The 26477-nt window shown below is 51.2% G+C and overlaps 1 protein-coding gene across 1 annotated transcript in view; it reads right to left on the bottom strand.

Moving 5' to 3' along the window:
• LOC127040029 (excitatory amino acid transporter 5-like) overlaps window positions 1-26477 on the bottom strand; it is a 99082-nt gene that overhangs the window by 357 nt on the left and 72248 nt on the right. The gene's annotated exons all lie outside the window — the stretch shown is intronic.

Genomic DNA, 26477 nt, shown 5'->3' with positions numbered 1-26477 from the left:
AAAAAAGAGCCGTGAGAGCCAGCTAGCTTTAGTGAAAGTGCCGGTGGTGATAGATAATCTGATTTCCCCTGCAAGAACACAAGCAAAATAAATAACCTCTTGCATTTCCATACTACCTTTTTATCCCAAAGAGATCCCAAAGTGCTTTAAATATGTGCACGCACAGTACACTGATTTGCTTCACCTGACATTGCCAGGCAACTGCCTCTGGAGTAAAAGGCAACAGCTATTCAAAAAGACACAGTCAGGTCATTGAGCCCTACATTTTTGGTTTACCAAAGTGTTAATTAAAAAATACAAAAGCTAAAATTTTATAGATTTGATAATAATTTTACTTAAAAAAGTAGAAGTAGATATTACCTTAGCAGGGGTATTGATGGGACTACTACTGGAATACTGTATTCACTTTTGGTGTCCATACTTTAAAGAGGATGTTGAAAACAGGATTCACAGAAAAGCTACAAGAATGATTTGAGGTCTCAAAAACACTTTACAATGCAAGAGTTGGGTAAAATGCCCCCTAAACAGATAAAGCTCCTTACAATGCCTCAGGGATTTTTAGGAGTGCAATTCCCATTGAAAGATTTCTGCTCCTAGATCCTTTAAACTAAGGCCTGGTCTACACTGCATGGTTACATTGACACAAGACAGTTTATTTAGACCTTCCTATGGATGTGTCTACACTTAAATTTCGTTTTTACTGATGTAACTGCCCCACTACACCAGCTGAATAACACCACCTCCCCAAGCAGCACAGATTCAGGGTGGATGTAGTTAGGCTGATGCAGTATCAGTATAGACACTACGTTACTTACATCAACTGCTGTTGGCCTCCAGGAGCTACCCCACAATGCCTGACAAGACTGCTCTGGTTGCCGTTGTGAATTTGCTGCCTACGGGTCATGTGGACAAGAAGCTGCCCCTCCCATTAAACACCCCACACACTTGAAATTCCTTTTCCTGATTGCCTGGCTTGCCAAGCACACCTAGCCTCTCTCCGCTGTTGAGTGTAACTGCCCAGCTGACCATGCCCTGGCTACATGCTGCAGATGTGCTCCTGCCTGGAGTACACAGGGAGGTATTGGATCTCCCAAGCCTGTGGGGAGAAGAGACTCTGCAAACCCAGCTCCACTCCAGTCAGAGAAATGTGGACATTAAGAGCAGATTGCTCAGGGCCAGCAGGAGAAGAGCTACAAGAGGGACCAGCGGCAGTGCCTCCTGAAAGCCAGGGAGCTAGGGCAGGCATACCAGAAGGCAAGAGAGTGCAACGACCGATATGGTGCAGAGCTGCAGACCTGCCACTTTTACAAAGAGCTGCCTGCCATCCTTGGTGGAGACCTCACCATGACCTCCGAGAGCCATGTGGATACTTTCAAGGAGCCCAAGTCACAGACCCCTGCCATGAACAGTGTGGAGGAGGAATATGGGAACCAGGGAATCTAGCTGCCCAGTGAGCCAGGACATGTTTTTGACTCCACCAGCCAGTCCCCACAGTCCAGCTCAGGGAAGCCTGATACAAGGGAAAGAACCTCTGGTAAATATGCCATTTTCTTTGAAAATCCAGGGATGGAACCCCCAGAGTGGCAGGACACATCTGTTAATTTACTCTTTTTTACTTGCGCTAGAAGAGGTAGTGAAACAACCAAGAGAGGGGCCACATGGAGCAGTTTGTTTGTGCCCTGAATCCTTTGGAGAGATCTCAGTGATACTTTGATGGAGGTACTCTGCAATCCTCTACCGAAGGCTTCTGGGAAGCGCTGCTGCCTTTTTTCTGCTGCGGTAGGACTCTTTGCCACTCCACTTAGCAATTACTTCAGCAGACAACCACTGCAGAGCACAGGCTAGCAATTTGTCTAGGTCACTCTGAACCCTATCCCTACCCTCCAGCATATCTACCTCTCCCCCTCAGCTTAGTGCCATCTGCAAACTTGCTGAGGGTGCAATTAATCCCATCATCCAGATCATTAATAAAGATGCTGAACAAAACCAGCCCCAGGACTGATCCCTGGGGCACTCTGCTTGATACCAGCTGTCAACTAAACATGGAGCCGTTGATCACTACCCATTGAGCCCAACAATTTAGCCAGCTTTCTATCCACCTTGTAGTCCAGGCCTGCACAACACGGGGCCCGCGGGCCACATGCGGCCCACGGGGTCCCACTGTGTGGCCTGCAGGCAAGTGGCGGGGGGCTCTTCCACGTTCGCCTGCCCGCCTGGGCACTGGCCAACCTCACAGCCCCGCACAGAGCGCTCTGACCGCCTGGATGGTCAGAAGCACGGCTGCGGGTTCGCCCCCTGCCTGGAGGGGGACGGCGACCTCACTGCCCCGCGCTTCTGACCGTCTGGGCGGTCAGAGCACAGTGTGCGCACATGGGGCTGTGAGGTCGGCCCTCCCCCTCAGCAGGAGGCGAACCCGCAGCCGCGCTTCTGACCAGGTTCACCCCCTTCTGGCGGACCCCGCCCTCACAGCCCTGCGTGCCGCGCTCTGAGCGCCCGGACAGTCAGAAGTGCGGCGCGCGTCTCTGTCTCCTGCTCCTCCTACACCGTCTCTTCCAGAGCTGCTGAGGCGGGAAGCATGAGGCAGAGCCGGTGAGTGAGAGGAGAGTCACCTGGCTTGGGCTCAAGCCGCAGCGGGAGCTGGGGTCAAGGGGTCCTTGGCTCAGAGGGGCTGGGCTCAGAACTAGGGATCAGGGATGGGGGGGTCAGGAAGGTGTCTGGCTCAGAGGGGCTCAGGGCTTGGGGTCACTGCTGGGGGGGAAGGGGTCAGGGGAGTGTCCGGCTCAGAGGGGCTGGGTTCGGAGCTGGGGGTCAGGGCTGGGGGGGATGTGGTCAGGGGGGTGTCCGGCTCAGAGGGGCTGGGCTCATAGCTGGGGATCAGGGATGGGGGGATGGAGTCGGGGTGTCTGGCTCAGAGAGGCTGGGGGTTGGCTGTGGGAGAGGTGGGGTCAAGGGGGTGTCGGACTCAGAGGGGCTGGGTTTAGAGCTGGGGGCTGGGCTCAGGGGGAGAGGAATGGGGTCAGGGGGGTGTCCAGCTCAGGGCTGGGCTTGGATGGAGCTAGGGGTCATGGCTGGGGGGGATGGGGTCAGGGGGGTGTCCGGCTCAGGGCTGGGCTTGGATGGAGCTAGGGGTCATGGCTGGGGGGGATGGGGTCAGGGGGGTGTCCGGCTCAGAGCTGGGCTTGGATGGAGCTAGGGGTCATGGCTGGGGGAGATGAGGTCAGGGGGGTGTCCGGCTCAGAGGGGCTCAGAGCTGGAGGGGATGCCCGGCTCAGAGAGGCTTAGCATGCTACTTACCCCCGCCTCCTCCCTCTCCCTCTCCCTCTCCCTCTCCCTCTCCCTCTCCCTCTCCCAGAGCCTCAGCGCGCCACGTCCAGGAGTGGCCTTGGACAAAGCTGCAGCAGCCTGGCTCCAGCGGGGCGTGAGCTCCTGCCACTCGGCTGCAGCTCGCAGCCCCACCCCGTTACCACGCTGCTCTGAGCGGGAGGAGTTCAGGCCTCGCTGGAGCGACACCGCTGCAGCGCTGTCCAGGGCTGCTCCTGGACGCGGCATGCTGAGGCGCCGGGGGATGGGGGTAGGGTGACCAGATGTCCCGATTTTATTGGACTGTCCCAATTTTTACTTCATTGTCCCGCGTCCTGACCGATGTTCAATCAGGATGCAAATTGTCCAGTTATTTTGCCTCCACAGGCACAGCCCGGAGGGGGCTCATGCCCTCCCCGCCTCTGCCCGCTCCCTCCCCGCCCCATTGGATCCTTCTCCAAATACCCGCTCCCTCCCCGCCCCATTGGATCCTTCTCCAAATACCCGCTCCCTCCCCGCCCCATTGGATCCTTCTGCAAATACCCGCCCTGGGGGGAGGAGGCAGAGGTTTTGGCCTCGGCGCCGGGGAAGGGGTGGGGGATGCCGGCTGCAGCTCCACTGACCGTGCCCCAGCCCCAGCCCCAGCCCCAGCCCCAGCGGTCCCGTGCCCCACCAGGTGCTGTGCAAAGGGCAGCAGAGTCAGGCTTTGTGGACAGCTGGGTGCTGGATTGCTGGTCCCCTTGCCCAGCCCATGTTTGTGAAGCCAGCTCCGCGGCAGCCCGCCCTGAGAGTCTCCCTGCTGCCCCGGGGGCGCTGTGCCATGCAGTCGTTTGGCTGCTGCCGCAGCTTTGCTGCTTGGGTGGGCAGCAGAGTGTAGTTGGCGCCGAGTGCCAGGTTACACGCGGCGAGGGAGAGGCGAAGGAGCAGCTGCAAGATGCTGGGGGAGCAGTGCTGGGGATAATTAGTATCTGTGAGTCTGTCTGCCTCTGGGGGGCAAGGTGGGGGGAGCAGTGTGCGCCTGGCTGGGTGTGCGACCCTAGGTGAGGAGATCCCATCCCGGGGGCCATGGCAAGGTCCCGCTTTCTCCAGCAGGATGTAGCCCAGTGGCGCAAAGGTCGCTATGGCTCCGCACTCCCGGGCCCATGGGGAGCTGGAGCCCGCCAGGGAAGGGGCTGCTCCCTGCTAGTGCGCCCACGGCCAGCCCAGGCCGGTCTCCGCGCAGGGATCTGGCGAGGGCGCTCCCCCTGTCCATGCCCATCTCCGTGACATCGGGGTGTCAGTCCTCAGGCTCTGGATGGGGTTGTTGAGTGCCGGGGCCGCTGTCTACATCTGTGTGGCTGGCGCCAGCCCAGGTGCTTCCCACTTGTTCATGCTTTTTTGCTTTTTTTTCTTCCGCTTCCGCGTCCCGATATTTCACCTCTGTGATCTGGTCTCCCTAGATGGGGGAAGGCAAAAGCAGAGGGGGGTGGAGCCTCTGACATTCTCGTGGGGGCCCCTGCGGGGCCTGGGGCAAACTGCCCCACTTGCCCCCCCCCGAGCGGTCCTGTATGTGTGCGTTGCACCTGCCCTGCCCCGACTGCTGTCCCCTTCCCTGGTCCCTATCATACTGCTTCCCCCCCCCCCCCCGGGCTCCTTGCGGCCCCTGTGTTTGTGCTTTGGACAGTCACATCCAATCCCTTCACACTGCTCCCCTTTCCTCTCTCCGGCTTAGTTCATAGCCCCAGAAAATCCCTTCAAACTGTCCCCCTTTTCCCCTCCCCTTATTTCATAGGGGAATGAACCAAGAGAGTGGGTGGGCAGGTAGTGGCTGTGAGGCTTTATACTTGTGAAGGGGTGAGGAGGCGAGCGGCGAGTTGGTGGCTAGAGGGAGGCATCCATTTTAAGTATTTTAATTTTTGGTACTGCTGTGTGCAGTAATATAGTGACCCATGGGGGGTTGAAGAGGGGTGTAATGGTGATGCCGAGCAGGGAGGGGCGGTTCTATTTTACTGCTGTGATCTGGTTACCCTATGCACGCCATTTCTTTCCCTCTCTACAGGCTTCCACACACTGTCAGTGCCTTGCTAGTGTGCGACGCGCCGTGAGATATCTCTCCTCTTTGTGTGTGACTGTGAGTGTTTCTCTTGTGTGTAAATTTATTCAACAAAATCTTGAGCTTCATAATGGCTACAACGAGTGAAAAGAAAAAGAGAAAAATAGAATCAGAGCACAGAGTTTTCAACACTGAATGGACGAATAAATACTTATGTACTGTTTCCAAAGACAAAATACTGTGCCTCGTGTGTCACGAAACATTAGCTGTTATGAAAGAATACAACCTTCGGCAGCACTCTGAAACTAAACATCCCAATCTCGCCAAATTGAGCCCAAATGAAAAAATAATTAAAGCAGCCAGTTTAGTGAAAAACCTTAGTGGAGAACAGCAAATTTTCAAGGAAGTGAGCACTGAGAATGATACGGTTACTAAAGTAAACTATCAAATTTCTAAGGAACTTGCTGCTGCTGGGAAATGCTTCACAGAAGGCAAGTTTTTAAAAAAGAGTGTGTTGATTGCTATATCTGAGTTATGTCCAGAAAAGAGGGAAATATTTGAGACTGTCAGTCTATCACGCATGACTGTACAGAGAAGAATAGCAGACATTTCTACCAATCTAAGTGATCAGTTAAAGCAGAGAGTCACTGAATTCTGCTTTTACTCCATAGCTATGGATGAAAGCACCGATTTAAAAGATACTGCCCAACTTCTTATTTTTATTAGCGGTATTGATAAAAACTTTGAAATTACTGAAGAACTGGTTGGCATGTGCTCCATGACAGGTCGCACAACCGAAAAAGAAATCTCCTGTGAAGTGATCAAGTGCATGAATGATAAATTGGGATTAGATTTCACAAACTTGGTGTCCATTTGTACTGATGATGCTCCAGCTATGTGCGGAAAAAATGTTGGAGTCATTAGTCTTCTTGAAGAATTTATTGGGAGACAAATAACCAAACATCACTGCATTATACATCCGCAGGTTTTGTGTAGCAAAGTCTTAAAATTTGAGCATGTAATGTCAGTAATAGTTTGCATTGTAAACTTCATCCGTTCTAGAGGACTAAAACATAGGACATTTCGAGCCTTTCTTGAAGGGGAAGACGCCGAGTGCAGTGACTTAATCTACCATACAGAAGTGAAGTGGTTGAGTCGAGGAAGAGTGCTCCAGAGTTTCGTTGCTTTGAAAGAGGAGGTAGCAAAATTCCTAGAAAATGGGCCAATAAAATTCCCAGAGCTTGAAAATGAGTCCTGGAATCAAGATCTCTTTTTCTTTTGTGATATTACAGCACACCTGAATGACCTCAACATTCAACTTCAGGAAAAAAATCAGCTTCTATTTCAAATGCGTGCAGCAGTGACAGCTTTCAAAATGAAATTGAAACTTTTCAGAAATCAGCTGTCAAAAGGTGAAATGTGTCACTTTCCCACTTGTGCACAGCGTATCCCTCAGCACAAACACGCCGAGTTAGGAGAAAAATACGCAAAGCACATCAATCTTTTGATTGAAGAATTTGACAGAAGACTTACTTTGTCTAAAGATGACGACATCCAGTTGAAACTGATTGAAGAGCCCTTTTCTGTGGATCCAGCGGATGTGCCAGGAGATTTGCAGTTGGAGGTTATTGAACGTCAATGTTCGGCAATTTACCGAAATAAGCACAGAGAAAGCAGCCTGTGGGACTTCTACAAAAGTCTGGATGATGAAAAATACAAGAATCTTATCGAAGTTGCACTGAAAACGTTCAGCATTTTTGGAAGCACTTACATATGTGAACAAACATTTTCCATCATGAACATGAATAAAAACAAGCAACGTTCTTCTCTGACTGATGACCATTTGGAAGACATTATGAAAATATCCACTTCAAATATGACCCCCAAATATGACAAGCTTGTTGCCGAAAAGAGATGTCATCTCTCTCATTAAATTTGCAAGGCGATTATGAAAAGTACAAATGTTTTCTTTCAACGGAACAGGTGGTTTTTCATTTTTCCATAAAAAAAAAAATAATTAAAAAAATTGTTTGCTTTAATTGAAAAATCCTTAATAAAGTATCACCCATCCCCCCCAAAAAACCCCTTCCTTTTCGGTCACAGCTGTTTCGGCGGGGTGGGGCTGGGGAAGAAGGGTTTGTTTCCATGCTGCGGGCATCGCTGGGTTAGGGGATGTGTTTTGGGGGGTGTAGCAGGGTGGTTACCCCGCTCCTGCCCTGAAGAGCTTAAAACAGCCCTGGGGAAGGGCTGTGGCAGGGGAAAAGCTGAGCTGACTGGGGAAGCCGCCCCAACTGGCCTGTATAAAAAGGCTGTGGGCCAGAGGCCCAGAGGAAGTCTCTCTCTGCTTGTAGAGAGAGAAGGGTCTGGCTGCTAGGGAGCTGAGCAGGGTACTGGGAGTGGAGCAGGGCTGGGGGAAGGCTAGAAGAGCTGGGGGAGCTCCAGCCTGGAAAACCCCCAAGCTGCGAACCTAGCTGAGGGCCTAAGACCAGTATCAGGGCTGCAGAGGGGCAGCCCAGCTATAGAGGGAGGCAGCAGGTCCAAACCCAACCTTGCCTGTGATGAGTGGCTGATATAATGCAGTCTGCCCCAGGGCACGGGGGCTAGGTGGTGACTGGCAGTAGCCTTATAGTGAGGTGAGGTGGGGATTAGAGGATTGGGGGTTCCCCATAGAGGGGAGACCTAGAGCCAGAGTGTGGGGGTATTGTCAGGGAGCAGCACCCCAAATCAAAGGGCACCGGGGTCGAGGAGGGACACAGAGCCAGCAGCAGTGGGACACCAGCCTGCAGAGGGCGCTCCAACGGCTGGATGAGCTAATTCCTGAGAAGACCAGCAGGTGGCGTCACCAGAGTGAGTCCTGCTTGCTTACGCGGGCTGGGCAGCGGGGGGCATGTTTCAGTACAGCTGGGGAGGTTCGGCCCTCAGCTATTTTCTTTGGAGCAATGTGGCTCTCGCCGCTCTGAGTTGTGCAGGCCTGTTGTAGTCCATTCATCCAATCCATGCTTTAACTTGCTGGCAAGATTACCGTGGGAGACCCTATCAAAAGCTTTACTAAAGTCGAGATATATCACACCCACTGCTTTCCCCTCATCCACAGAGCCAGTTATCTCCCCATAGAAGGCAATCAGGGTGGTCAGGCATGATTTGTCCTTGGTGTATCCATGCTGACTGTTCCTGATCACCTTCCTCTCCTCCAAATGCTTCAAAGTGGTTTTCTTGAGGACCTGCTCCATGATTTTTCCAGGGACTGAGGTGAGGCTGTAGTTCTGCAGCTACTCCTTCTTCCCTTTTTAAAGAAGGGCCTGGGTGGCGTCAGGATGCAAATAGCAGCTGTGCTCTTTGCCTCTGTTACCTTCAGGAGTGAGATACCAGCTAAAATCACCCCTGCCTGTGGAAAGTGGTGCTAGTATTCAGTCTCATTGCCCCATACACATATACTCATGCTTGTAAGCTATTTCCCCCCTCATTTCCCCTATCTTCTGCCCCCCAATAGCCATATTCACAATGGCAGGTGCTGTGACTGGGGCTGTGCTCTGTCAAGCCCAAGCAGAAGTGAGAATGTACTGCTTGCAACATTTAGGGAGCAAGGGAAGTGAGTTCAGTACAGTAACTCCTCACTTAACATCCTCCTGCTTAACTTTGTTTCAAAGTTACGTCGCTGCTCAATTAGGGAACATGCTCGTTTAAAGTTGTGCAGTGCACCCTTATAACGTGGTTTGGCTGCCTGCTCTATCCACTGCTTGTAAGAGTCTGTGGAAAAGCAATGACTTTCCAAAGGAGCATTGCCCAAGTTCATCTTCTCCGCCTCCTCCCCCTCCCTCCCAGTGCTTTTCCCACCACCAAACAGCTGTTTGGTGGCGCGTAGGAATGGAGGGTGGGGGGGGGCAGTGAGGCTGCGGCGTGCTCCGGAGAGGAGGTGGAGTGGGGTGGGAAGAGGTGGGCCTGGAGTGGAGTGGGGACAGGAAAAGTCAGGTCTGGAGCATCCCCTAGCAAAGGCAGCACCTGTTCTTCTCCAGGGAAGCTGCTACTGCTGCTCTGAAGGTGCTTCCTAGTGTCCTGGCCTGCAGTGGGCTGTACCTGTGTGAGGTAAGCCAGGGGCACTTCCCAAGTACAGTACTGTACAGTATATAATGCCTTTTGTCTGCCCCCAAAAAAGTTCCTCCGCACTCCCGGGCCCATGGGGAGCTGGAGCCCGCCAGGGAAGGGGCTGCTCCCTGCTAGTGCGCCCACGGCCAGCCCAGGCCGGTCTCCGCGCAGGGATCTGGCGAGGGCGCTCCCCCTGTCCATGCCCATCTCCGTGACATCGGGGTGTCAGTCCTCAGGCTCTGGATGGGGTTGTTGAGTGCCGGGGCCGCTGTCTACATCTGTGTGGCTGGCGCCAGCCCAGGTGCTTCCCACTTGTTCATGCTTTTTTGCTTTTTTTTCTTCCGCTTCCGCGTCCCGATATTTCACCTCTGTGATCTGGTCTCCCTAGATGGGGGAAGGCAAAAGCAGAGGGGGGTGGAGCCTCTGACATTCTCGTGGGGGCCCCTGCGGGGCCTGGGGCAAACTGCCCCACTTGCCCCCCCCCCGAGCGGTCCTGTATGTGTGCGTTGCACCTGCCCTGCCCCGACTGCTGTCCCCTTCCCTGGTCCCTATCATACTGCTTCCCCCCCCCCCCCCCGGGCTCCTTGCGGCCCCTGTGTTTGTGCTTTGGACAGTCACATCCAATCCCTTCACACTGCTCCCCTTTCCTCTCTCCGGCTTAGTTCATAGCCCCAGAAAATCCCTTCAAACTGTCCCCCTTTTCCCCTCCCCTTATTTCATAGGGGAATGAACCAAGAGAGTGGGTGGGCAGGTAGTGGCTGTGAGGCTTTATACTTGTGAAGGGGTGAGGAGGCGAGCGGCGAGTTGGTGGCTAGAGGGAGGCATCCATTTTAAGTATTTTAATTTTTGGTACTGCTGTGTGCAGTAATATAGTGACCCATGGGGGGTTGAAGAGGGGTGTAATGGTGATGCCGAGCAGGGAGGGGCGGTTCTATTTTACTGCTGTGATCTGGTTACCCTATGCACGCCATTTCTTTCCCTCTCTACAGGCTTCCACACACTGTCAGTGCCTTGCTAGTGTGCGACGCGCCGTGAGATATCTCTCCTCTTTGTGTGTGACTGTGAGTGTTTCTCTTGTGTGTAAATTTATTCAACAAAATCTTGAGCTTCATAATGGCTACAACGAGTGAAAAGAAAAAGAGAAAAATAGAATCAGAGCACAGAGTTTTCAACACTGAATGGACGAATAAATACTTATGTACTGTTTCCAAAGACAAAATACTGTGCCTCGTGTGTCACGAAACATTAGCTGTTATGAAAGAATACAACCTTCGGCAGCACTCTGAAACTAAACATCCCAATCTCGCCAAATTGAGCCCAAATGAAAAAATAATTAAAGCAGCCAGTTTAGTGAAAAACCTTAGTGGAGAACAGCAAATTTTCAAGGAAGTGAGCACTGAGAATGATACGGTTACTAAAGTAAACTATCAAATTTCTAAGGAACTTGCTGCTGCTGGGAAATGCTTCACAGAAGGCAAGTTTTTAAAAAAGAGTGTGTTGATTGCTATATCTGAGTTATGTCCAGAAAAGAGGGAAATATTTGAGACTGTCAGTCTATCACGCATGACTGTACAGAGAAGAATAGCAGACATTTCTACCAATCTAAGTGATCAGTTAAAGCAGAGAATCACTGAATTCTACTTTTACTCCCTAGCTATGGATGAAAGCACCGATTTAAAAGACACTGCCCAACTTCTTATTTTTATTAGCGGTATTGATAAAAACTTTGAAATTACTGAAGAACTGGTTGGCATGTGCTCCATGACAGGTCGCACAACCGAAAAAGAAATCTCCTGTGAAGTGATCAAGTGCATGAATGATAAATTGGGATTAGATTTCACAAACTTGGTGTCCATTTGTACTGATGATGCTCCAGCTATGTGCGGAAAAAATGTTGGAGTCATTAGTCTTCTTGAAGAATTTATTGGGAGACAAATAACCAAACATCACTGCATTATACATCCACAGGTTTTGTGTAGCAAAGTCTTAAAATTTGAGCATGTAATGTCAGTGGTAGTTTGCATTGTAAACTTCATCCGTTCTAGAGGACTAAAACATAGGACATTTCGAGCCTTTCTTGAAGGGGAAGACGCCGAGTGCAGTGACTTAATCTACCATACAGAAGTGAAGTGGTTGAGTCGAGGAAGAGTGCTCCAGAGTTTCGTTGCTTTGAAAGAGGAGGTAGCAAAATTCCTAGAAAATGGGCCAATAAAATTCCCAGAGCTTGAAAATGAGTCCTGGAATCAAGATCTCTTTTTCTTTTGTGATATTACAGCACACCTGAATGACCTCAACATTCAACTTCAGGAAAAAAAATCAGCTTCTATTTCAAATGCGTGCAGCAGTGACAGCTTTCAAAATGAAATTGAAACTTTTCAGAAATCAGCTGTCAAAAGGTGAAATGTGTCACTTTCCCACTTGTGCACAGCGTATCCCTCAGCACAAACACGCCGAGTTAGGAGAAAAATACGCAAAGCACATCAATCTTTTGATTGAAGAATTTGACAGAAGACTTACTTTGTCTAAAGATGACGACATCCAGTTGAAACTGATTGAAGAGCCCTTTTCTGTGGATCCAGCGGATGTGCCAGGAGATTTGCAGTTGGAGGTTATTGAACGTCAATGTTCGGCAATTTACCGAAATAAGCACAGAGAAAGCAGCCTGTGGGACTTCTACAAAAGTCTGGATGATGAAAAATACAAGAATCTTATCGAAGTTGCACTGAAAACGTTCAGCATTTTTGGAAGCACTTACATATGTGAACAAACATTTTCCATCATGAACATGAATAAAAACAAGCAACGTTCTTCTCTGACTGACGACCATTTGGAAGACATTATGAAAATATCCACTTCAAATATGACCCCCAAATATGACAAGCTTGTTGCCGAAAAGAGATGTCATCTCTCTCATTAAATTTGCAAGGCGATTATGAAAAGTACAAATGTTTTCTTTCAACGGAACAGGTGGTTTTTCATTTTTCCATAAAAAAAACAAAAATAATTAAAAAAATTGTTTGCTTTAATTGAAAAATCCTTAATAAAGTATCACCCATCCCCCCCAAAAAAACCCTTCCTTTTCGGTCACAGCTGTTTCGGCGGGGTGGCGCTGGGGAAGAAGGGTTTGTTTCCATGCTGCGGGCATCGCTGGGTTAGGGGATGTGTTTTGGGGGGTGTAGCAGGGTGGTTACCCCGCTCCTGCCCTGAAGGGCTTAAAACAGCCCTGGGGAAGGGCTGTGGCAGGGGAAAAGCTGAGCTGACCGGGGAAGCCGCCCCAACTGGCCTGTATAAAAAGGCTGTGGGCCAGAGGCCCAGAGGAAGTCTCTCTCTGCTTGTAGAGAGAGAAGGGTCTGGCTGCTAGGGAGCTGAGCAGGGTACTGGGAGTGGAGCAGGGCTGGGGGAAGGCTAGAAGAGCTGCGGGAGCTCCAGCCTGGAAAACCTCCTAGCTGCGAACCTAGCTGAGGGCCTAAGACCAGTACCAGGGCTGCAGAGGGGCAGCCCAGCTATAGAGGGAGGCAGCAGGTCCAAACCCAACCTTGCCTGTGATGAGTGGCTGATATAATGCAGTCTGCCCCAGGGCACGGGGGCTAGTTGGTGACTGGCAGTAGCCTTATAGTGAGGTGAGGTGGGGATTAGAGGATTGGGGGTTCCCCATAGAGGGGAGACCTAGAGCCAGAGTGTGGGGGTATTGTCAGGGAGCAGCACCCCAAATCAAAGGGCACCGGGGTCGAGGAGGGACACAGAGCCAGCAGCAGTGGGACACCAGCCTGCAGAGGGCGCTCCAACGGCTGGATGAGCTAATTCCCGAGAAGACCAGCAGGTGGCGTCACCAGAGTGAGTCCTGCTTGCTTACGCGGGCTGGACAGCGGGGGGCGTGTTTCAGTACAGCTGGGGGGGTTCGGCCCTCAGCTATTTTCTTTGGAGCAATGTGGCTCTCGCCGCTCTGAGTTGTGCAGGCCTGTTGTAGTCCATTCATCCAATCCATGCTTTAACTTGCTGGCAAGATTACCGTGGGAGACCCTATCAAAAGCTTTACTAAAGTCGAGATATATCACACCCACTGCTTTCCCCTCATCCACAGAGCCAGTTATCTCCCCATAGAAGGCAATCAGGGTGGTCAGGCATGATTTGTCCTTGGTGTATCCATGCTGACTGTTCCTGATCACCTTCCTCTCCTCCAAATGCTTCAAAGTGGTTTTCTTGAGGACCTGCTCCATGATTTTTCCAGGGACTGAAGTGAGGCTGTAGTTCTGCAGCTGCTCCTTCTTCCCTTTTTAAAGAAGGGCCTGGGTGGCGTCAGGATGCAAATAGCAGCTGTGCTCTTTGCCTCTGTTACCTTCAGGAGCGAGATACCAGCTAAAATCACCCCTGCCTGTGGAAAGTGGTGCTAGTATTCAGTCTCATTGCCCCATACACATATACTCATGCTTGTAAGCTATTTCCCCCCTCATTTCCCCTATCTTCTGCCCCCCAATAGCCATATTCACAATGGCAGGTGCTGTGACTGGGGCTGTGCTCTGTCAAGCCCAAGCAGAAGTGAGAATGTACTGCTTGCAACATTTAGGGAGCAAGGGAAGTGAGTTCAGTACAGTAACTCCTCACTTAACATCCTCCTGCTTAACTTTGTTTCAAAGTTACGTCGCTGCTCAATTAGGGAACATGCTCGTTTAAAGTTGTGCAGTGCACCCTTATAACGTGGTTTGGCTGCCTGCTCTATCCACTGCTTGTAAGAGTCTGTGGAAAAGCAATGACTTTCCAAAGGAGCATTGCCCAAGTTCATCTTCTCCGCCTCCTCCCCCTCCCTCCCAGTGCTTTTCCCACCACCAAACAGCTGTTTGGTGGCGCGTAGGAATGGAGGGTGGGGGGGGGCAGTGAGGCTGCGGCGTGCTCCGGAGAGGAGGTGGAGTGGGGTGGGAAGAGGTGGGCCTGGAGTGGAGTGGGGACAGGAAAAGTCAGGTCTGGAGCATCCCCTAGCAAAGGCAGCACCTGTTCTTCTCCAGGGAAGCTGCTACTGCTGCTCTGAAGGTGCTTCCTAGTGTCCTGGCCTGCAGTGGGCTGTACCTGTGTGAGGTAAGCCAGGGGCACTTCCCAAGTACAGTACTGTACAGTATATAATGCCTTTTGTCTGCCCCCAAAAAAGTTCCTTGGAACCTAACCCCCTGCATTTACATTAAATTTTAAGGGAAAATTGGATTCGTTTAACATCATTTCACTTAAAGTTGCATTTTTTAGGAACAGAACTACAACGTTAAGTGAGGATTTACTGTATCCTAAGTTTTTATTTCCACTCTGAATGCACTAACAATGGTACCTCTCTGTGTTGTATCTGCAGCTACTGCCATTGGGGCCTTCCGTCTCCTTCTCCACGCCCGAGGAAAGCCTGAGCCAGATGAGGAGGAGAAAGAAGAGGAGTCGGGCTGGCACGTTCCATGAGATCATGTAAACCTGTGCTGCATGAGAGAATGAGACCAGGGCCTGGAGGATGACCATTTCAGACAGCACGGAGAGGGAAAAGTTGAGAGGAGAAAGGCCTGGGCGTCCAAGCAGGAAAAGGAGAGAGAGATGCACTAGGACATAATGGGGCTTCTCAGGCAGCAAACAGAAGCTGCACTGAATCTGGTAACCTGCAGGTATAAGAATCCTGTGCTCGCCTCCCTCTGCAGCCTGTAGAGAACTCGATATCGCCTCCCTTCATCCCCCTCAATATTCCACATGTCATCAGGGGTTGCTGCCAGGGTTCCCTCTAATTTTTGCCACCCATGTGCAGAATGAATTTTGTGTGTACCAATATGGAGGTGCACATAAAATTCATCTGGTGGGGGTGGGGCTGAAGGGCTCCCGTGGGAGGGGTCTGAAGGCTGGGGCAGAGGGTTGGGGTGCAGGGGGTGAGGGCTCTGGCTGGGGGTGCAGGCTCTGGGGTGGGGCTGGGGATCAAGGATTTGGGATGTAGGAGGGTATTCCGGGGCTATGCTGTGGAGAGAGGACTCTCCCCCCCAGCACTTCCCCTACCCCCAAGCACTCTCTCCCTGCAGCAGTGACTGGGGTGGGAGAGGCACCTGTCCCTGCTGTGGGAGTTCTAGGGCTGGGACTGCAGAACAGGTGCCTCTCCCCTGGGCCCAGCAGGTCTGGACCGGGGGAAGGGCCGTGGCTGGGTATGGGCCGCTCCAGCTGTGGCAGGTCCAGGCCACAAGGTGAGTTGGGGCTGGAGGAGGGATTGGGGGCTGGGCTAGGCGGAGGCCACGGCAGGTCCCCAGCCGGGTCCCCTAAGCGCCTGCACGGTGCTAAGTCGGCTGCTGCGCATCCGTGCAGCTTACAGGGAACTTAGGTCACTGCACTGCCCCTACCACTGCACCCCAAGGGACATGAAAGACAGTCACAACTACACGGAGACTGACCTGTGAAAGCCGTGGTTGGTGTGTGTGTACCTGAAAGGGAAATGTGGTGATCTCTCCCCTTCCTAAGTTCTGTTCCTAAGTCTCAGAAGGTTTTGTAATTGCCTGGTTCATGTTACAGAATAAAAATCCATTTTTGGAACAAAATTCATCTCTCTTAGTGCACAGCATGTGCTGCCTGGTGCTGAGCAGGTCTGACCAGCACCCATTTCCTGTGACTTCGTTTTGTCACAGAAACCAGAACCTCGCTCACGACTGCACTACGAAGAGCACTGGCAATGTTCTACTTTGCACACACACAATCGCCACAGGAATCGTACCGGGCTGCAAAGAGCAAGGCCAGGTCGCGTACACTGCAGCAACATCCACCGGTCTGGCTCACCATTAAAGTCTCCCTGAGCTACAGAGCTCTGTACTGAACCCTTCTACTAGCCCTTGGGTAGTAGTGGGTTTACCACGGGGCCGGGCCACGCTCCAGGGGGGCCCAGCCAGGCCCACCCTTCCCCGCCGCCCGCTCTCTCCTGCGGGGAGCAGAAGCTTGGTGCTGCTAGCACTGAGGGTCCTACAAGCTCCCCCTCCCCGCCTCTTCTCACGGCTTGCTCCGTTCCCCCTTCCCTGCTGCAGATCAGCTGTTTGCCGGCAGGGGGGCGGGGGAGGAGCACAGCCACAGTGCTCCCCACTGGGGAGAGGAGGCGGGGGTGCGGTCTGGGGAGGGTGGAGCGAGGGTCCTGACTCTGTGACTGCAGAGCTGCACAGCCCGGCTGAAGGAAGATGCTGCTCCGCTCCCTGGACTTTGCAGCTGGACACCACCCTCTGAGTCCTAGTGCTGGCTGAGCTCCCTTCTGTGTGCCGAGAGCCATCCTTCATCCTGTACAACAGTGAGTGCTCGTGGTGGGGCAGGCAGGGCAGGGCACAGAGACAGTGGGAAAGGAAGAGGGTGGGATGGGGAGGAGCTGAAGTAGTGGGGAAGGGGGTGGGTTGGGGAAGGGAAGGGGATAGGGCAAAGATTGGCAACCTGCGGCACACCAGGTAAGCCCCCTGCGGGCCGGTTTGTTTACCTGCCGCGGCCGCAGGTTCAGCCGATCGCGGTTCCCACTGGCCACGGTTCGCTGCTCCAGGCCAATGGAGGCTGCAGGAAGCGGTGCAGGACGAGGGATGTGCTGGCCACAGCTTCTCGCAGCCACCATTGGCCTGGAGCAGTGAACCGCGGCCAGTGGGAGCCACAATCGGCCGAACCTGCGGACGCAGCAGGTAAATAAACCGGCCTGGCCTGCCAGGGGGCTTACCCTGGTGGGTTGCGTGCCGAAGGTTTCCGAACCCTGGGATAGGGGAAACGGGGGCCCAGAATGCTGATCCCCTTGCCAGCAGCTTGGGCTCCCCTATTAAACAGGCCCATCGCCCCCTCACCCTGACAAGCCCCACTTCCCCTGCATCTGTACCACCCCAAAGAGCCTCCCCACTGAGCCCCAGCCACCTACACCTAGACCCCCACCCAAATGAACCCTCTAGGTAAATCTCTGTTTTAAGCACCTTCACGTAACTTTCACACAACTTTGTATCAAGTCCTTTGATATAGGAACTTTGTATCAGATTCCTATGTGGAAACGCTTAAAGAAAACTTTGCGTTAAGCTTTGGTATAATGTTATAGCCCCTAAGGATGCTTAAAGTAGAAGAAAAATGTCTTTTTGCTAGTAGAATAAGATCCTCCACACACACCTTAATCAATTGCCCTGTTGAATGAATGAGGTGGGACTGAGGAAGGTGTGGAAGGCAGCACCTCCAGACAGCTGCAACCCTTGGAGAGGGGCCGGGAGCCGGACCAAGGACAATCAGACTTGACAAGTGGGCTCACTAAAGAAGAGCAGACATATTGACGGCCGAAGAGGGGGGGTTAGAAGCCAGCACCTTCTTTTGGAAACACCCTCTTTGAACAGCATTGGGACAACACCCAGAAGGAAGCAGCACAACAGACACAGACACACATTTGAATCTGGCATAGATTTGCACAAGAGGGAAGCTGCTATAAATGTGAGGTGTCTTGCAGAGGACCCCGGATCTCGTCTTGTCAACATCGGATCATCGATCCGGATTGGCAGAAGCCCAGCTCCACCCCTCCCCCATCTAACTCACCTGGCCAGTGAAGTTAAGGGGAGCAACTAGTTGGTAACAACAACAAGACGAAATGTGCTTGTGTGTGTGTTTGTATGTGAGTGTGTGAGTGTAATATATCATATGCATGTGATACAGTGTTGATTGATGCATATATTACCAATAAATGTGGCGGTTGCCTTATTCCCCCGAAAAGATCCTGTGCGGTGAGTACAACAACCCCACCTCCCCTGCACCCAGACTCCCCTACTTTCACTTGGTCCCCCCTGCAGACTCCCAGTGCCCCTGCACCTGGCACCTCCCTGTGCATCCAGATACCCCACTGAGCTGCCTGCACCCAGACTGCCCCCCACAGAACCCTCTTACTCCCCATACAGAACCCTCTTACCCCCATCTGGATCCCTGCACACTAAGTCCCCCTGCACTTGGATCTTGCTGCTGGGCTGAGCATCCCTGCCCACATCTGGGGTGCCTGGCACAAAAGGGACAGGGCCCCAGGGTGTTTCTGGGGAAGGCCTGGCCCTTGTTCTGTGTCAGGGTCAGGTTCAGCCTCACTGACAAGTCCCTGTCCCAGGGGGGTGGGGGAGGCTGCAGGGTGTTCTCTCACCTCCAGGCAGCCAGTGGCCTGTGCTCCCCACTGCCATGGTGGAGCTTCCACATTTATTATTAAAATAAAAAGTTCAGACTTTTAAAAAATATTATGCACAGAATTTGATGCCGAATTCCCTCAGGAATATGGGGCACTGTACAGCTGTGATGGTGGGATTGTGAAGGGGGTGCTGCACAGTAGGGGATCTGTGGGTGGGGGAGCTGGGCAGGGGGTATGGTGTGCAGGGTGCTGTGCAATTGTGGTGGGAGGTCAGCGGGAGGGGTCTCTAGGCAGGGGGTGCTGGGCATAGGGATCTCATAGACTCATAGGTCAGAAGGGACCAATATGATCATCTAGTCTGACCTCCTGCACAAGGCAGGCCACAGAACCCTACCCATCCACTTTTATAACAACCCCTAACCCAGGACTGAGTTATTGAAATCCTCAAAATTGGTTTGAAGACCTCAAGCTGCAGAGAATCCACCAGCAAGCGACCCATGCCCCACGCTACAGGGGAAGGCGAAAAACCTCCAGGGCCCTTGCCAATCTGTCCTGGAGGAAAATTCCTTCCCGATCCCAAATATGGCGATCAGCTTAAACCCTGAGCATGTGGGCAAGACTCACCAGCCAGCACCCAAGAAGGAATTCTCTGCAGTAACTCAGTTCCCATCCCAATCAACATCTCCCCGCAGACCATTGAGCAGACCTATCTGGTGATAATCCAAGATCAATTGCCCAAATTAACTATCCTATCATAACATCCCCTCCATATACTTGTCAAGCTTAGTCTTAAAGCCAGAAAAGTCTTTTGCCCCCACTACTTCCCTCGGAAGGCTGTTCCAGAACTTCACTCCCCTAATGGTTAGAAACCTTCGTCTAATTTCAAGTCTAAACTTCCTTATATCCAGTTTGTACCCATTCGTCCTCGTGCCTACATTAGTACTAAACTTAAATATTTCCTCTCCCTCCCTAACGTTAACCCCCCTGATATATTTATATAGAGCAAGCATATCCCCCCGCAGCCTTCTTTTGGCCAGGCTAAACAAGCCAAGCTCTTTGAGTCTCCTTTCATAAGGCAGGTTTTCCATTCCTCGGATCATCCTAGTAGCCCGTCTCTGGACCTGTTCCAGTTTGAATTCATCCTTCTTGAACATGGGACACCAGAACTGCACACAATATTCCAGATGGGGTCTCACCAGCGCCTTATATAACGGTACTAACACCTCCTTATCCTTGCTGAAAATACCTCGCCTGATGCATCCTAAAATCGCATTTGCTTTTTTAACAGCCGTATCACATTGGCGGCTCATAGTCATCCTGCTATCAACCAATACTCCAAGGTCCTTCTCCTCCTCTGTCGCTTCCAACTGATGCGTCCCCAACGTATATCTAAAATTCTTATTATTAATCCCTAAGTGCATGACCTTGCACTTTTCACTATTGTATTTCATCCTATTACTATTACTCCAGTTTACAAGGTGGTCCAGATCTTCCTGAATAGTATCCCTGTCCTTCTCCGTGTTAGCAATACCCCCCAGCTTTGTGTCATCCGCAAACTTTATTAGCACATTCCCGCTCTTTGTGCCAAGGTCAGTAATAAAAAGGTTAAATAAGATCGGTCCCAAAACCGATCCTTGAGGGACTCCACTAGTGACCTCCTTCCAGCCTGACAGTTCACCCTTCAATACGACCCGCTGGAGTCTCCCTTTAACGAGTTCCTTATCCACCTTACAACTTTCATATTCATCCCCATCTTTTCCAATTTAACTAACAGTTCCCCATGTGGAACCATGTCAAACGCCTTACTGAAATCTAGGTAAATTATATCTACCGCATTTCCTTTATCTAAGTAATCCGTCACCTTCTCAAAGAAGGAGATCAGATTGGTTTGGCACAATCTACCTTTAGTAAATCCATGTTGCAATTCGTCCCAATTACCATTGACCTCTATGTCCTTAACTACTTTCTCCCTTAAAATTTTTTCCAAGACCTTACATACTACAGACGTCAAGCTAACAGGCCTATAATTACCCGGATCACTTTTATTCTCTTTCTTAAAAATAGGAACTACGTTAGCAATCCTCCAGTCGTACGGCACAATCCCCGAGTTTATCGATTGCTTAAAAATTCTCGCTAACGGGCTCGCAATTTCACGCGCCAGTTCCTTTAATATCCTCGGATGGAGATTGTCCGGGCCCTCCGATTTTGTCCCATTAAGCTGTTCAAGTTTGGCCTCTACCTCAGTTGCGGTAATATCCACTTCCATATCCACATTCCCGTTTATCATCCCTCCATCATCGCTAAACTCCTCACTAGTCTTATTAAAAACTGAGGCAAAGTACTTGTTTAGATATTGGGCCATGCCTAGGTTATCCTTAACCTCCATTCCATCCTCAGTGTATAGCGGCCCCACTTCTTCTTTCTTTGTTTTCTTCTTATTTATGTGGCTGTAGAACCTTTTACTATTGGTTTTGATTCCCTTTGCAAGGTCCAGTTCAATGCGGCTTTTAGCCTTCCTCACTTTATCCCTACATGTTCTGACCTCACCAAGGTAGCTTCCCTTGCTAATCCTGCCTTTCTTCCACTCCCTGTAAGCTTTCTGCTTTTGTCTAATCCCCTCTCTGAGTTGCTTGCTCATCCAGCTTGGCCTACAACTCCTGCCCATGGTTTTTTTCCCCTTTCTTGGGATGCAGGCTTCCGACAATTTCCGCAGCTGCAACTTAAAGTAATTCCAGGCCTCCTCCACATTTAAATCCACAAGTTACTCCGTCCAATCCACTTCCCTAACTAATTTCCTTAACTCTTTAAAATTAGCCCTCGAGAAGTCGAAAACCCTGATCCCAGATCTACATTTGTTTATCCTTCCATCTAGTCTGAACTGAATCAGCTCATGATCACTCGAACCAAGGTTATCCCCTACCACCATTTCTTCTACGAGGTCCTCACTGCTCACCAACACCAAATCTAAAATGGCATCCCCTCTCGTAGGTACTTCAACTACTTGATGAAGAAATCCATCCGCTATCACATCCAGAAAAATCTGACCCCTATTATTCTTGCAAGCACTCGTCCTCCAGTCTATATCCGGGAAGTTGAAGTCTCCCATAATCACACATTTCCCCTTTGTGTTTACTTCATTAAAGACATTAAAGAGGTCTCTATCCATATCCAAATCAGATCCCGGCGGTCTATAGCACACCCCAAGCACTATCTCAGGGGAAGCTCTAGTTGCTTTTTTACCCAGTATGATTTTTGCCCAGACAGACTCTGTCTTATCCATTCCATCGCTTCTTATTTCATTACAGTTAATCTCATCATTGATGTACAAGGCTACTCCACCACCTTTGCCTTTCTTCCTGTCTTTTCTAAACAGCACATAGCCTTCAATACCTGTACTCCAGTCATGAGTACTATTCCACCAGGTTTCGGTTATCCCTATAATATCCAGTTTCACTTCCTGCACCAGTAGCTCCAGTTCCTCCATCTTGTTACCTAGGCTCCTCGCATTAGTGTACAGACATTTTAATTTTTGGCGTTTGGCGTCAGTGACATTCTTTCCCCTGTCGTGCACAAACCTACCACCAGCATCACCTGTTACTCTGGTTTCTACTCCACTATTCCTCCTTGGATCAATTCTTTGGTCCGCAAGAGTATCCCCTCTCACTTTGTTTACTTCCCTCTCCAGGTTATATTCTGGCGTGGAGATCTCCTGAGCATCTCCCAGCCATCTCCCCTAACTTCCTAGTTTAAAGCTCTCTTGATGAGGTCAGCGAGCCTCCATCCTAGAATTCTATTTCCCTCCTTACTTAGATGAAGTCCATCCTGAGCGAACAGTTGTCTATCCGTAAACGCTTCCCAATGACCGTACATCCCAAAGCCCTCCTTATAACACCAATGCCTGAGCCATCTGTTGATCGCCATAATCTTGTCACTCCTTCGTCGCCCTGCTCTAGGAACCGGCAGAATCCCACTGAAGATCACCTGAGCCTCGATTTCTTTGAGCGTCTTCCCCAGTCTGGCATAGTCCTCCTTGATACAGTCCAGCGAGTAACTAGCCGTATCATTCGTTCCCACATGAAGGACAATCCACGGATTCTTTCCCGCTCCCGCTAGGATCCTATTCAGCCTCAGGTCCACATCTGTATCTTAGCCCCTGGCAGACAGCACACCCTTCTGTTCTCCCGATCAGGTCTAGTTACAGGCCTGTCTATTCTTCTCAGTAAAGAGTCTCCAATCACGTAGACTTGCCTTTTCCTGGTGACAGTGTGATTCTCCGGTCTATCCCCCACACCAGCTGGCCGCAATTCCTCTCGATTTGTATTCGCCCTTACAATCCTCCTAGGGCTCATGCTTGGTGTTGCCTCCACTGACTCCTCCCCTCCTTCTGCAGGACTAGCTGTTCGACTCTTTTTCCTTGCCCTCTCTCCTTCAGCAGCCTGCTGTGCTCCATCTTCATTTTCCAACTCAGCAAACCTGTTCCTGAGTTCTATTTCTCCATCGCTGGCCCGTCTTTTCCTCTGCCTGGTTCTCCTAGTCACATGCTTCCACCGTCCACTTTCCTCACCCAGCAGCCCCTCCTCAGAGTTCTTTGGTCCTGCTTCTATCCGCTCGTCTGAGCTTATCCCCTGTGCCTCATCATGTCTGTGTTCCATCATCTGCTCAAACCCCCTTCTAAACTCAGCCAGAGTTTCCACCTGCATCTCCAGTCCTCTTATCTTTTCCTCCAGCAGCTCTATCAGGCGGCACTTCATGCAGACCAAACTCCTTTCAGGTGCCCCCTCCAGGACCATGTACATGCCACAGCTACCGCATCTGGTCATCCCCAGTGCGTCTGTACCTGCTGCCTCTGCCTCCATCATACCCTTCCAACTCTGTGCCTGGCAATCCACGCCTTACACCGCATCGCAGGCCACCAACAAGCGCTGGGCTGCTGGCAGACCCCTGACTCTTCCCTTGTCTGACTTCCTGGTTTCTCTGCCTTGAACTCCCACTGAAACTCCCCTGTTAGCAGCTCTGTGCCGCTGCAGCTGTCTGTGAGGGGAAGTCTGTGGGTGAGGGGGCACTGGCATAAGGGCAGGGCACTGGGCAGGGTGAGTGTGGAAGGGGCACACTGGCAGCGCAGGGCTGAGGGGGCCAGTGTGCATCTAGCAGTTTTGGGTTTGTAAACAGTGCCCTTGTGCTGGGCTGAGTGGGGCCACTCCTGCTGTGCTGTGTCTCATTGCTCCCAGCCAGCCCCTCGCTCTGCGGACCGCCCCCCATCACATGCCCTATTTCCCCAATGGGGGCCCAGAAATGTGTTTGGCACCGGGCCCACAAAAAGTTAATCCGGCCCTGCCCTTGTGTCTGGCTGTTCAGATTCAGCAGAGAGCAGCTCCACCTCCACACTGGTGGAAACTTTCCCCCTTTAATTCACAGATGATATGCAGGACACAGCAGGCAGCTATCACCATTGGGATTTTTTTTTCACTGAGGTCCAACATAAGTAAACAACGCCAGGGACCCTTCAAACAACCAAAGGCTCGTTCAGCTGTTGTTCTGCACCTGCTGGGCTGACATTTGAAGCTTTCCTTGGTGCTGTCAAGATGGCCAGTGTATGGATTCATGAGCCATGGGAGCAAGGGGTAGGTTGGGTCTCCCAGGATATTGTGATTTCAACAAAATCGTGATACTGGCATTTCAACATTCCCAATGGTAATCTGCTGGTCAGGAAAGAAAGTCCCTGCTTGCAGCTTTTTTAACAGTCCTGTGTTAAAACAGTCCAGTCTTAAAGATGCCCGCAGCATGCACCTTCCCTGTCCCGCCCACACTGATGTCAGTAAAGCATCCCCGGCTATCCACCAGCACTTGCATTACTGTAATGTGCTCCGTGGCAAGGTGGTCTGGTGTTAAAATAGGGACGTGTGTGCCATCTGTTGACCCTCCGAAGTTCAGGAAGCCTATTGCTGCAGAACCTTCCACTGTGTCCTGCAGATTGCCCAGAGTCCTGCAGAGCAGGAGGTGCGTAATGGCCTTGCACACTTGCATGACAGTGGCCCCCATGGTGCATTTCCCAACTCCGAGATGTTTTCCCACCGACCGGTAGCAATTTAGCATTGCAAATTTCCACAGTACAATCGCCACTCACTTCTCCACTGTCGGTGCAGCTCTCATTTTGGTGTCCCTGCGCTGGCAGACTGGGGCAAGTTTGGTGCACAGATCCAGGAATGTGGCTTTGTGCATCCGAAAATTCTGCAGCTACGGCTCATCATCCCAGACCTACATCCCAGACAATGCGATTCCACCAGCCAGTGCTTGTTTCTCAGGCTGAGAAGCAGTGCTCCACCATCTGCAGCTGCTCTGTGAATGCCACCAACAACCTTGAACTGGTTCTGTCTATGTCCCACAGCGATCTAGCCTTCAAGGAAATGTCATGTTCCCCACATCTCCTCTTGAAAATACTGCAAGATTAGGCACTCTGTGCTTGCAACGCTCATGACAATAGTGCAGAGCTGTGAGGAGGGACACATAGGTTTATGGGGATTTTGAAGAAGTGTGAAATATTGCAGGATGCAGATGAAATTATGGGATGGAGGACGCTTCATTATGGGAAGTTGACCCCATGCTCCCAGTCACACCTGTGCTACTCGTTTCTGCTTCATGAGGCATTGCAAAAACTCCCCAAAACATCCTGTGTTGCATGGTGGCAATATGCACAGTGGGATACTGAGCCATGGTGCCCTGCACTCTGCATCAATACCAGCGCTCCTGGTGAGGACATGTGTGCTGACACAAGGAGCATAGTGTGCACAAGTCCAAGCAATGTAATAACCGTGGCTGCTGTATGCCAATGTAACCTAAGTTGACATAATTTTTTTAGTGTAGACATGGCCTAAGGAAGAGACAAGAACATAAGAATGGCCCTACTGGGTCAGACCAAAGGTCCCATCTAGCCCAGTATCCTGTCTGCCAACAGTGGCCAATGCCAGATGTCCCAGAGGGAGTGAACAGAAGAGGTAATCACCAAGTGATCCAATCACCTGTCTGTCACTCAGTCCCAGCTTCTGGCAAACGGAGGCTAGGGAAACCATCCCTGCCCATCCTGGCTAATAGCCATTGATGGACCTATCCTCCATGAATTTATCTAGTTCTTTTTTGAACCCTCTTGTGATCTTGGCCTTCACAACATCCTCTGGCAAGGAGTTCCACAGGTTAACTGTGTGTTGTGTGAAGAAATACTGCTTTTTATTTATTTTAAGCCTGCTGCCTATTAATTTCATTTGGTGACCCCTAGTTCTTGTGTTATGAGAAGTAGTAAACAACACTTTCTTATCTACTTTCTCTACAGCAGTTATGATTGAGTTCTATAAAATCATATCTCCCCCTAGCTGTCTCTTTTCCAAGATGAAAAGTTCCAGTCTTATTAATCTCTCCTCATACGGAAGCTGTTCCATATCCGTAATTATTTTTGTTGCCCTTTTGTGAACCTTTTCCAATTCCAATATATATGTTTTTTGAGATGGGGCGACCACATCTGCACACAGTATTCAAGGTGTGGGGGGTACCATGGATTTATAGAGGCAACATGATATTTTCTGTCCTATTATCTATCCCCTTCTTAATTATTGCTAGCATTCTGTTCACTTTTTTGAGTGCTGCTGCCATAGGCACCAACTTTTCCCAATGCCGGTGGGTGCTCAAGCCCACCCCTGCCCCTCCCCCTCCTGCCCCCATTCCAACCCCTTCACCAAAGTCCCCACCCCAACTCTGCTCCCTCCTTGCCCCATTGGACCCCTTCCCCAAATCCCTGCCCTGGCCCCTCCTCTTCCCCAGCTCCTCCCCTGAGCACGCCACGTTCCTGCTCCTCCCCACTGTTTCATGGCGGCAAGCGCTGGGAAGAAAAGGGGAGAAGCAGGACGCAGCGTGCTCAGGGGAGGAGGTGGAGGCAGAGGTGAGCTGCGGGGGAGGGCGAGGAGCTGCTGGTGGGTTCAGAGC

This window comes from Gopherus flavomarginatus, chromosome 24 (assembly GCF_025201925.1).
Source record: "Gopherus flavomarginatus isolate rGopFla2 chromosome 24, rGopFla2.mat.asm, whole genome shotgun sequence".
Classification (NCBI taxonomy): domain Eukaryota; kingdom Metazoa; phylum Chordata; order Testudines; family Testudinidae; genus Gopherus; species Gopherus flavomarginatus.
The sequence above is the reverse complement of the archived record's forward strand: the minus strand, read 5'-3'. Positions and strand labels throughout refer to the sequence as shown.